The sequence below is a fragment of the Neofelis nebulosa genome, chromosome 9, assembly GCF_028018385.1.
Source record: "Neofelis nebulosa isolate mNeoNeb1 chromosome 9, mNeoNeb1.pri, whole genome shotgun sequence".
Lineage (NCBI taxonomy): Eukaryota > Metazoa > Chordata > Mammalia > Carnivora > Felidae > Neofelis > Neofelis nebulosa.
The window spans coordinates 73,278,733-73,291,103 of record NC_080790.1 but is presented as its reverse complement, the minus strand read 5'-3'; the positions used below and the strand labels follow the sequence as shown (position 1 = coordinate 73,291,103).

The 12,371-nt window shown below is 37.7% G+C and overlaps 1 protein-coding gene across 2 annotated transcripts in view; it reads right to left on the bottom strand.

Annotated features, from left to right (window-relative positions):
* The window catches only part of LOC131485122 (uncharacterized), a 240,932-nt gene that overhangs the window by 153,409 nt on the left and 75,152 nt on the right, over window positions 1-12,371 (bottom strand). For both annotated transcript variants that reach the window (XM_058684176.1, XM_058684175.1), the window contains one exon: window positions 11,189-11,309. The gene's annotated coding sequence lies outside the window, so the exon portion shown is untranslated. The remainder of the gene's footprint in view (window positions 1-11,188; window positions 11,310-12,371) is intronic.

Sequence of the window (12,371 nt, the reverse complement as noted above, 5' to 3'; positions counted from 1 at the left end):
GAACTGGAAGGTATTATGCTAAGTGAAATTAGTCAGAGAAAGACAAAAATCATATGACTTCATTCGTATGAGGAGTTTAAGAGAAAAAACAGATGAACATAAGGGAAGGGAAACAAAAATAATATAAAACCAGGAAGGGGGACAAAACAGAGGAGACTCATAAATATGGAGAATAAACAGAGGGTTACTAGAGGGGGTATGGGAGGGGGGATGGGCTAAATGGGTAAGGGGCACTAAGGAATCTACTCCTGAAATCATTGTTGTACTATATGCTAACTAATTTGGATGTAAAATTTAAAAAAATAAAAAATAAAACAGGTTTAAAAAAAGAGGGAACCAGTTCTCTATACATGAAATTTCCTGGTCACATTAGTATACAGAGAGATTTTTAACCAAGTGGGGTTTTTTGTTTGTTTTTAATGAAGTAGAAACTTATTTTAAAAGGGGAAGAAACATCACAAAACCCTTTGAGGGCTTTAGTTGTCTCTGATACCAAAGGTCGTCTCTCTTCCTACATTCAATCTGTGGACTGAGAACTGTGTTCCACTTTTTGCAGTGAAGTGGCCTTTGCCACAGTTGTCCCCAAAATATCAGCAATGCAAGTAAATGCTAGCAAAATAACTGTCTTCCTCATTGGATAAAATTCTGCCTGCTCTTTTCTCTCCTTTCTCCCTGACACAAGTCAGCTGCTAGCATAAGAAAAAAAATTCTGAATTTCCTAAACATGTGACACATTTAGAAGTCTCCTGAACCCTCATGTACTGTTGAAATGTTGAGGTTTTTCTACCACAGTGTCTTAACCCATCTCCCTACTGTCTAGCCATCCTCAAAAGTAACTCATTATTTCACTGCCTGCGTCGAACATTTTAAAGAGTACCTCATGTTCCATAGGGTGAATTCAAGCTCCTCATCCTGGTATTCAAAGCCCTCCATCCGACCTTATCTCCTACTAGAGCCCTAAAGGAACTTGTATTTCAAGCCAGAAAGATCTTCTCATTGCCCCTATTAAATATCTTACATACTCCTGATCATCTCCACTCCTGCCATGTCTTTTCCTTCCCACTATACAGTGTTTCCATTTAAAAAAACAACAAGCTCAAGTCTTCCTTCTTCATAATGGAAGTGCACTTAGTTCAGTGAACTCTGTCTCCTTGTTACCCCTACAGAACCTATTTGCTGTTTCCTTCATTTGTCATGTTGTTTTACGACAGGCCTTGTATTTTTAACTTGTTTTTCTATTCCACTTATGTACATATTTACCTTTTCATGTTGGATGCTTGACTTTGAGGGCAAGGATCATATTTACCGTTAGATTAGCACACAGTGGATTCGCAATAAATATTTACTAATTTTAACTGATTGACAGTTAAAAAAGAACAACCCTTGCATTCATCTTTCCCCTTAAGCTTCCCTACTTGCTTCTATCATGAATCATTCCAGTTCCAAAAGGCCAACATTTTCTTTCTGGTTCGAACTTGTCTGGAATTCCAGGTTTTAGCCCTGGAAGGGAAAGACAGCAAAGTTCTGAGGAGTAGTAGGATCACTCTCTCTATGGTTGCTACCTTTCTTTTCATGGTGAAAAGAGTTCTCCCCCATTAGCATGCTGCTGCCTCTTAAGCACTCTAACTCAAGGGGAATAAACAAAAAAGCTCTTCTCTTGGGTCACCTTAGCATCAAATGGACAGGTTTTATTAATTACTAGGGGAGGCCAAAAGGAAAACAAAAACAAAAAAATGTAAAAGACATACATATTATACATACTTATTTAAAAGACATATATAGGCCGTGCCTGGGTGGCTCAGTCAGTTAGGTATCAGCCTCTTGATTTTGGCCCAAGTCTTGACCTCACAATTGTGATCTCACACCCAGCACAGAGCCTGCTTAAGATTCTCTCTCTCCCTTTCCCTTTGCCCCTCCCCTGTTCTCTCTCTCTCTCTAAAAAAAAAAAAAAAAGACATATTGTATATTATGCACACATATTTATATATATTATAAATTTTAAAAAATAATTTTTTAACATTTATTTATTGTTGAGACAGAGAGACCTAGCATGAGCAGGGAGGGGAGGAGCAGAGAGAGGAAGACACTGACTCTGAAGCAGGCTCCAGGCTCTGAGCTGTTAGCACAAAGCCCGACACAGGACTCGAACTCGTGAACTGCGAGACCATGACCTGAGCTGAAGTTGGATGCTTAACCGAATGAGACACCCAGGTGCCCAATATACATTATAATTTTGAATCATTCTAACGTTAGCTCAATCCCAAGGTGCTCCAGACCTGTCCTATTCCACAAGGCATCCAAGGTAACTGTGCCAAGGCATCCAAGGTAAATGTGAAAGATAAGCATGTCTTTCAAAGAGGAAACCAGGAAGAGGAGATGGAGGGGCCCTAGATGGGTGGTTTGAGTAGTAGGGTTGAACTTGAAATCTCTTTCTCTCTTCCCTTCTTCCCACCACCCTCCTCCCCATCTGTCAATCTTGCTTATGAAATGATAATCAATAGTATTTGCTAAACACTTTCCATTTGGTAACTGTTTTACCTAGATTATCTCATTCAGTCCTCACATTAACTTTATGACGTAGGTACTGTTATTATCCTGGGCAAAGAGAGAATATAGGACATATAGTCAATGAGTGAGTAGTGGGTTGTAAAATGTCACTCTTCCAACTTTAGATATTTGAGGAACAGGAAACAAAAACCCAAATGTTTATTCCTAAAAATTTTGCTGTCTTTGTTTGGGGATAGAGTGTAGACACTATTGATTCGTATCTCCAAGACCATAGCTTCACCCTTTCAGTCTCACACAATAACTATATCTTAATACAGTGCAACAGTTGTTATGCTTAACATAGTAACACAAGGGTCCATTCTTTATGGTTCTTTTCTACTAGCCCAATAGCCTCAATACTCTTCTTGACATAATATAATTATGCTCATTCTCCCTGTCTACAACTATTCCACTCCACTGTCCTTAACTCAAGATGAAATATCACAAGCCTTTCTTTGCCTTCTTCCTGAAGTGCCTGCATTGGCCATAAAATTGTTCAAATGGATCACATATGTGATCTTGATAAAATCCTTTTGCCTTTTGGGGCCTCCGTTTCCTCTTCTGTAGGTAAGTGGGTCTAACCAGATCAACTCTAAGGTCCCTTTCAACTCTAACATTCTCTGCTACCAAAAGAGAGAGACATTAGGCTAAAAGGTAGACTGAGGCCTTACTGTGGAGGACTTTGCTGGATTATGGGTCTACTTAATCTCATAGACAATAGGGAGCCACTGAAGGAGGGTGAACAGGGAAATGATGTGATTGGAACTGATTAACCATGATGTTTAGGAATAGAGAGTAAAGGGGAGAATTAATGAGGCTTGAAGAGGAGAGATGGGTAATATCATGGGAAGGCAAGAGCTTTTCCAGGCTTGGCAGTCAGTTGGACACAGGGAATAAGGAATGACTGGGGAGTCAAAGTTGCTGAAATAGGGAGGTAGAGAGGAGGTTTAGAGGGTAACATAATGAGTTCTATTTTGGACATACTCTATAACTCAACACTTTCACTCCAAGGCATAAACGCAAAGAAATTCTCAGACCTATATAACAGAATACATGTGGAAGAATGTTTGTTCAAATACTGCTCACATAACAATAACCTAGAAATAATTAGAATGCCCATAAACAGAAAAGTAGATAAATAAATTATGGTATATTCATGCCATGGAATATTATGTGGTAGCAAAAACAGATGAACTGCAATGACACACTAAAATATAGATTAAAAATAGCAATATAATATAAATTAAAAAGTAAGTCTCATATTCAGCATGGTATTTTACTAATAAAGCAAAAGACAACCAACATAAATATATGTAATTATATATGTAATACATATAATCACACATATAATCCTTTAAGGAACACGTTTGCTGTGTATGTTGTTTTTGTTTTTGCTTCTTAATTGACAAACAATATTATCATTTCAGGTGTACAACACAGTGATTCAACATTTATATATCTTACAAAATGATCACCACAATAAATCTAGCTACCATCTGTCACCATACAAAGTTGTTATAATATTATTAACTATATTCCCTGTGCTGAAGATTGCATCCACATATTTATTTTATAACTGGAAGTTTGCACCTTTTAATCCTCTTTTCCACCCATCCTCCTCCCCTCTGGCAACCATCAGATTACTCTCTGTATCTAAGAGTCTGTTTCTGTTTGGTTTTACTTTACTATAGCCTAATACCACCCATATTGTTGCAAATGGCAAGATTTCATTTTTTATGGCTGAATAATATTCCATTGTGTGTATATGTGTGTGTAAGTATATATACATATATATCACATCTTCTCTATCCATTCATCTATGAATAAACATAGGTTGCTTCAATATCTTTACTATTGTAATGTTACATTGAACATAGGCGTTCCTGTATCTTTTCAAATTAGTGCTTTTGGTTTCTTTATATAAATGCCCAGAAATAGAATTGCTGGATTGTGTGATAGTTCTGTGTTTAATTTTCCTAGGAAACTCCATACTGTTTTCCACAGTGGCTGCACCGGTATACATTCCTACCAATAGTGCACAGGATTCCCTTTTCTCCACATCCTCATCAACACTTGTTATTTCTTGTCTTTTTGATACTAGCTTTTCTGACAGGTGTGAGATGATATCTCACTGTGGTTTGCATTTACATTTCCCTGATGATTAGTGATACTGAGCTTCCTTTCATGTGTCTGTTGGCCATCTGTATGTCTTTTTTGGTAAAATGTCAATTCAGTTCCACTGCTCATTTTTTAATAGGATTATCTGTGTTTTTTTATATTGAGCTGTGTGAATTCTTTATATATTTTGTATATTAAGCCCTTATCAGTGATATCATTTGCAAATGTTTCCTCCCATTCAGCAGGTTGCCTTTTGTTTTGTTGATGGTTTTAAGTTATTGATACAGTAACACAATGTAAAAAGAAACCAAAGGAATGATAAATAGAATTCAGGATGATGCTTACCTTGGATGCAGAAGGCATTGGGATGCAATGAGAAAAACATATAGATATAGACTATTGTCAAGGAGCTAGTTTTTGTGTTGGATTTTCAGGTATTTATTATATTGTTTAAAAATCATCAAATAAATACATAAATTATCATAAGAACAAAATGTATTAAACATAACTGATTGTGGGGCACCTGGGTGGCTCAGTTGGTTAAGTATCCAACGTCAGCTCAGGTCATGATCTCGTGGTTAGTGGGTTTGAGCCCCACATCAAGCTCTGTGCTGACAGTTCAGAGCCTGGAGCCTGCTTTGGATTCTGTGTCTCCCTCTCTCTTTGCCCCTCCACTGCTCATGCTCTGTCTCTCTCTCTCTAAAAAATAAATAAACATTAAAAAAAAAAAAACAATAACCATAACTGATCGCTCTAAAAACAGATCTCAAAGAATATTACTGGGGTTTAAAAAAAATACAACAGAAGAGGATAAAAGCAGATTGGTAGAGAAAGAAAAGAAAAGAAAAACATCTTTGAAGTGACTGCTACATTAGAAAAAATGAAAAATAGGGATAAAGTACGATTTTTTTAAAAAAAAATTTTAATGTTTATTTATTTTTGACAGAGAGAGAGAGAGAGAGAGAGACAGAGCATGAGTGGGGAAGGGGCAGAGAGAGAGGGAGACACAGAATCCGAAGCAGGCTGCAGGCTCTGAGCTGTCAGCACAGAGCCCCACGCAGGGCTCGAACTCACAGACTATGAGATCATGAAAGTCAGACGCTCAACCGACCAAGCCACCCAGGCGCCCCAGGGATAAAGTATGATTAAAGCATGTAAGACATGAGGAACAGGCTAGAGAGAAAGAATAGAAGAACACAAATATAAAAATGATATAAAGAAGATATGCAAAGGAGATTCAACTTCTTGGAAAATAGAGATATGATAGAAATGATATTTAAAGATATAATGAAAGAAACGCTTACTAAAATAAAGACATCAATTTGCAGATCAAAAAGATACACCAATATTTGGGAAAAAATGTTATAGAAAGATGAACTAATATAAAAAAAATAAAGATGAACTAAGATATACCTGCAGAGACTAATGTTCAAGTATAAAGAACTAATTTATATGAGAATCCAAGCAAAAAGGTAGGTTACTTAAAAGGAGGAAAGAATGACTTCAGAAATCCCCACAGTGACATTCAAATGCTTGAAGATAGTGGTGTATGACTACACACCTAGGAGAACATGAAAGCATGACCCCAAACTTCATGTCCAGGTGTGGCAGGCAAAGGCTGCTGGTTATTCCTCCATATCCATTTTCTTTCTTCTTAACACAAAGAACCCAGATTTTGAGCCAGACACCTGCAATCAGCTAAAAGACTACATACCCCATAGCCATGTAATTGATTTTTTTTTTTCCAGTGAAATATAAGTAGAAATGTGTGCCACTCAGAGAAGTCTCCTTAAGGGTGGGATTCTGTCCTTCTAGATTCATTCCTTCACCTTGCTGCCTGAAATGTGGATATGATGGCTAACAGTCAAGCAGCCTTTTTGGACCATGAGGATCATTCTTTATGAAATGGTAGAACAATGAGCTGGCAAGACTGCAAATTCCTGATGAATTCATGTATACATCATGCCTACTCTGGCCTATTACGTGATAAAGCGATAAACTTCCAACGTGTTAAAAACTCTTATGTGTATGTGTGTTGGGGGAGAAAGATTCTTTATATTCCGTCAAACTTAACTAAATGATTATGCCAGGCAGCTGTCCTTCAGATATAAAGAAAAGGGACAGGACTTTTCAACCTCGGGAAGAAAATTAGATGATGAAACTCAGCCAACAAAAATTAAATCAAAATAATATATAAATAAGGAACATGGAAGCCATTGTAAAATGATTAATGATGAAATTTTAATTCACTTAAATACAAAACTAAGCTTAAATAACTGTGGGAACTATGGTTACTGGACAGAATGTAAATGATAACACAAAAATCAAAAGTCTGGTAAAAGAGTAAATGTGCTGATTTTCTCATCTTGCATCACATGGGATCCATAGACATAGTCTAAAATGAAATTTTTAAAAAACCTTTGACATAATGATTCCAACCTCTTAGTGTTTTTCGTAAATTTTTAAAAAGCATTAGGAACTAATAACTTTCATAGTGAAGAAACTTTTTTTTTTTTTGACATTTATTCATTTTTGAAAGGCAGAGAGAGACAGAGTGCGAATGGGGGAGGGGCAGAGAGAGAGGGAGACACAGAAACAGAAGCAGGCTCCAGGCTCTGAGCTATCAGCACAGAGCCTGACACGGAGCACAAGATCATGACTTGAGCCGAAGACAGCCACTTAACCGACTGAGCCACCCAGGCGCCCCCATAGTGAAGAAACTTTTATCTAAAGTTCAGCAATTCGTACAGTTTCACTTCAATTTCCTCTACCTTCACTAAATGAAAGTATAAAGTTATCTTTTGTTTAAAATAGCATATAGAGTATGATTCCCATTTCTGTCCACCAATCTCTTTGTCACTGTACCTATATTTGTCTACCCACCTACCTACTATTTTTCTGTCTATATCTTAGTTCCATATTGAATGCTTTGAAAGATGTTCAACAAATGTCATTTGTTGTAGGTTTAAATGGTAGAATTTATTTTTGTTTATGTATTTTAATAAGCATATGTATTAATTTATTAAATGTTTACTTATTTTTGTTTTTTTTTTAATATATGAAATTTATTGTCAAATTGGTTTCCATACAACACCCAGTGCTCATCCCAAAAGGTGCCCTCCTCAATACCCATCACCCACCCTCCCCTCCCTCCCACCCCCCATCAACCCTCAGTTTGTTCTCAGTTTTTAACAGTCTCTTATGCTTTGGCTCTCTCCCACTCTAACCTCTTTTTTTTTTTTTTTCCCTTCCCCTCCCCCATGGGTTTCTGTTACGTTTCTCAGGATCCACATAAGAGTGAAACCATATGGTATCTGTCTTTCTCTGTATGGCTTATTTCACTTAGCATCACACTCTCCAGTTCCATCCACGTTGCTACAAAAGGCCATATTTCATTTTTTCTCATTGCCACGTAGTATTCCATTGTGTATATAAACCACAATTTCTTTATCCATTCATCAGTTGATGGACATTTAGGCTCTTTCCACAATTTGGCTATCGTTGAGAGTGCTGCTATAAACATTGGGGTACAAGTGCCCCTATGCATCAGTACTCCTGTATCCCTTGGATAAATTCCTAGCAGTGCTATTGCTGGGTCATAGGGTAGGTCTATTTTTAATTTTCTGAGGAACCTCCACACTGCTTTCCAGAGCGGCTGCACCAATTTGCATTCCCACCAACAGTGCAAGAGGGTTCCCGTCTCTCCACATCCTCTCCAGCATCTATAGTCTCCTGATTTCTTCATTTTGGCCACTCTGACTGGCGTCAGGTGATATCTGAGTGTGGTTTTGATTTGTATTTCCCTGATGAGGAGCGACGTTGAACATCTTTTCATGTGCCTGTTGGCCATCCGGATGTCTTCTTTAGAGAAGTGTCTATTCATGTTTTCTGCCCATTTCTTCACTGGGTTATTTGTTTTTTGGGTGTGGAGTTTGGTGAGCTCTTTATAGATTTTGGATACTAGCCCTTTGTCCGATATGTCATTTGCAAATATCTTTTCCCATTCCGTTGGTTGCCTTTTAGTTTTGTTGGTTGTTTCCTTTGCTGTGCAGAAGCTTTTTATCTTCATAAGGTCCCAGTAATTCACTTTTGCTTTTAATTCCCTTGCCTTTGGGGATGTGTCGAGTAAGAGATTGCTACGGCTGAGGTCAGAGAGGTCTTTTCCTGCTTTCTCCTCTAAGGTTTTGATGGTTTCCTGTCTCACATTCAGGTCCTTTATCCATTTTGAGTTTATTTTTGTGAATGGTATGAGAAAGTGGTCTAGTTTCAACCTTCTGCATGTTGCTGTCCAGTTCTCCCAGCACCATTTGTTAAAGAGACTGTCTTTTTTCCATTGGATGTTCTTTCCTGCTTTGTCAAAGATGAGTTGGCCATACGTTTGTGGGTCTAGTTCTGGGGTTTCTATTCTATTCCATTGGTCTATGTGTCTGTTTTTGTGCCAATTATTTACTTATTTTTGAAAGAGAGAGAGAAAGAGAGAGACAGACAGTGCATGAGTGGGGGAGGGGCAGTGAGAAAGGGAGACACAGAATCTGAAGCAGGCTCCAGGCTCTGAGCTGTCAGCACAGAGCCTGATGTGGGGCTCGAACCCATGAACTGTGAGATCATGACCTGAGCAGAAGTCAGATGCTTAACTGACTGAGCCACCCAGGTGCCCCAGCATCATGTATTAATTTGATAAAATATATCAACTCCGTAAAAACCAAGGGGTTTTTTGTTTTTGTTTTTTTTCTAACAAAGGAATTGTCTCACTTTCTCCTGGAAAAAAATTTTATAACTATGCAAAAATGAAAACGAATGCCTGCCCCTATATCCGGGCACTAACAGAACTTATTTTCAGGCATTTAATTTTATTATAATTATAGACAGAGGTAGTAACTGTTTGTGACTTTGGAATAAAAAGTCGAGATGCTGTACATCTTCCTGAAGGCAATGCTTTACAATTGTTCTAATTTTATTTTTGTCAAAAGGAATTTTTAACCCCACAAGAAAATGTATTTGAAAATACAGTAGGTAGGGAATGTTTTATCCTCATTTCATAGATGGGCAAACAGCATCCAAGGTAACAGGCCTAAACAGTGGCAGAGCTGGGATTAGAACTAAAACGTACTAATTTCCAGAACAGATGTTCCCAGAGAAAGACAGTTATTGTTATTTTCCCCTTGTTGAATACAGCTGGTTTTCATGGCAATAAGGTAACCAACAGATACCCAACAGACCCATTGGTTCATAGAATTTTCAACCTGCAAAAGACCTTGGAGATGGTCTGACGTGAGGAGTCTGCAGAGGTCCTCACCAGCCTCCTCTCCAGGCCCAACCTGGAGCCCAGCTGATGTGTCTCTGGACTCCCATTCCAGCCCTCACCAGTTTTTTTCCTTACCTGATTTACATATTAATGTTCCACATAAGATTCCATTTGAAGAAGAGGCATGATTTCTACAAATAGGTTTAAAACCTCTGATAGACTAATCTTACAGAAATAGAGAGGTGATTTGATATAATCATTGCAAAGTGAGGAAATTTCAAGAAGTACCAACCAATTCATAGGAGAATAAGCAATCTTGGACCAAGCTTATTTTGAGACTGTCTGATATCATTCCATTTTAGGAGCAGCTGTTTTTCTGAATTCACACTTCTCTGTTTTTTCCAAACCACTAGATAACTAACCCAAGTGTACAGACTGTACAGGTTTTATGTGGTCAAGAAACTGTAGATTAGATGCATGAACAAGAATCAGAGAAAAATGTCAAGTGCCCTGCCTTATAATGTTTCATGTTCCAACTGAAAATTATCTAACCAAAAGCAGCTGTCTGCAGTTAAAACTGTGGATCCATTTTATGTATGTATGTATGTATGTATGTATGTATGTATGTATGTATGTAAGTCTTTTTTATTTAATTAAATTTATTTATTTATTTATTTAGAGAAAGCATGTGAGTGGGGAAGGGGCATAGAGAGAGAGAATCTGCCCTATCATCACAGAGCCCAAAGCAGGGCTCAGTCTCACCAACCATGACATCATGACCTGAGCCAAAATCAAGAATCAGGAGCTCAACTGACTGAGCCACCCAGGCACCACTGGATCCATTTTAAAGGTAGCAGAGGGGCACTTCAGTGGCTCAGTTGGTTAAGCATCTGACTTTGGCTCAGGTCATGATCTCACAGTTCGTGGGTTCAAGCCCCACGTCAGGTTCTGCACTGACAGCTCAGAGCCTGGAGCCTGCTTTGGATTCTGTGTCTCCATCTGTCTCTCCCTCAAAAACAAATAAACAAACATTAAAAAAATACTTTAAAGGTAGCAGAAATGTTCTTTATTAGATACAAATATTACTATGCTTCTGAGGTTGATGAAGTCAATTAAATGGAAGATGTAAGTAATTTAATACTTTACATGTATCAAGTGCTTTACAGATTATAATCAGTAAAACAGCATTTACTGATGCAGGGTTTAGAATGAGATGTACCCAGCCTCAGACCCATTTCACCACTTAGCAGCTGGGAAACCCCACACAAGCCTACTTACCTTAACTGATGCTCCGTTTTACCCTCTGTGAAATAGGACTTCTGTGAGAATTAAGTGTAATGACACATATTAAGTGCTTAGTTCTTCCTCAAGTAATCTTAATTTCCTTTCCTCTGTTTTCCTGGAAAGTTAAGCATAATGACATTTTTATTAATTGGACCCTATTTTAAATACACAGGAGTACAAGCTATAATATATGATAAACTATTTTTTAATAAAGAATAATTCTGTGGGAATAAAGCTGGTGCAGCCACTCTGGAAAACAGTATGGAGGTTCCTCAAAAAACTAAAAATAGAACTACTCTACGACCCAGCAATTGCACTACTAGGATTTTTCCAAGGGATACAGGTGTGATGTTTCGAAGGGACACATGCACCCCAGTGTTTAAAGCAGCGCTATTGACAATAGCCGAAGTATGGAAAGAGCCCAAATGTCCATCGATGGATGAATGGATAAAGAAGATGTGGTATACATATACAATGGAGTATTACTTGGCAATCATAAAGAATGAAATCTTGCCATCTGCAACTACGTGGATGGAACTAGAGGGTATTATGCTAAGTGAAATTAGTCAGTCACAGAAAGACAAAAATCACACGACTTCACTCATATGAGGACTTTAAGAGACAAAACAGATGAACATAAGGGAAGGGAAACAAAAATAATATAAAGCCAGGGAGGGGGACAAAACATAAGAGACTCTTAAATACGGAGAACAAACAGAGGTTACTGGAGGGGGTGTGGGAGGGGGGATGGGATAAATGGGTAAGGGACACTAAGGAATCTACTCCTGAAATCATTGTTGCACCAAATGCTAACGAATTTGGATGTAAATTTTTAAAAAATTAAATTAAAAAAAATTTTTTTAAAGAATAATTCTGCAATCAGCATCATAACCAGTAGTCAGTATATTGCAGTGAAAAGAACACTGAGTCAACAATCAGAAAATGTCAAATTCTCATGTCCATTCTGCCACTTTTAGATTGAACCATATGAAATGACTATTTTTATAGGTCACCAGTAGTTGAATAGATTTGTGGTGCTGAACAAACAATAGTCTCTGAGATTTTGTTTCCTCATCAGATGAATTTAGATAACTACATTTATTCATTGATTAAACATCTGTCATATACATATTGTATGGTAGGCATTGTTTTATATGATGATGACATAGTGAGGAAC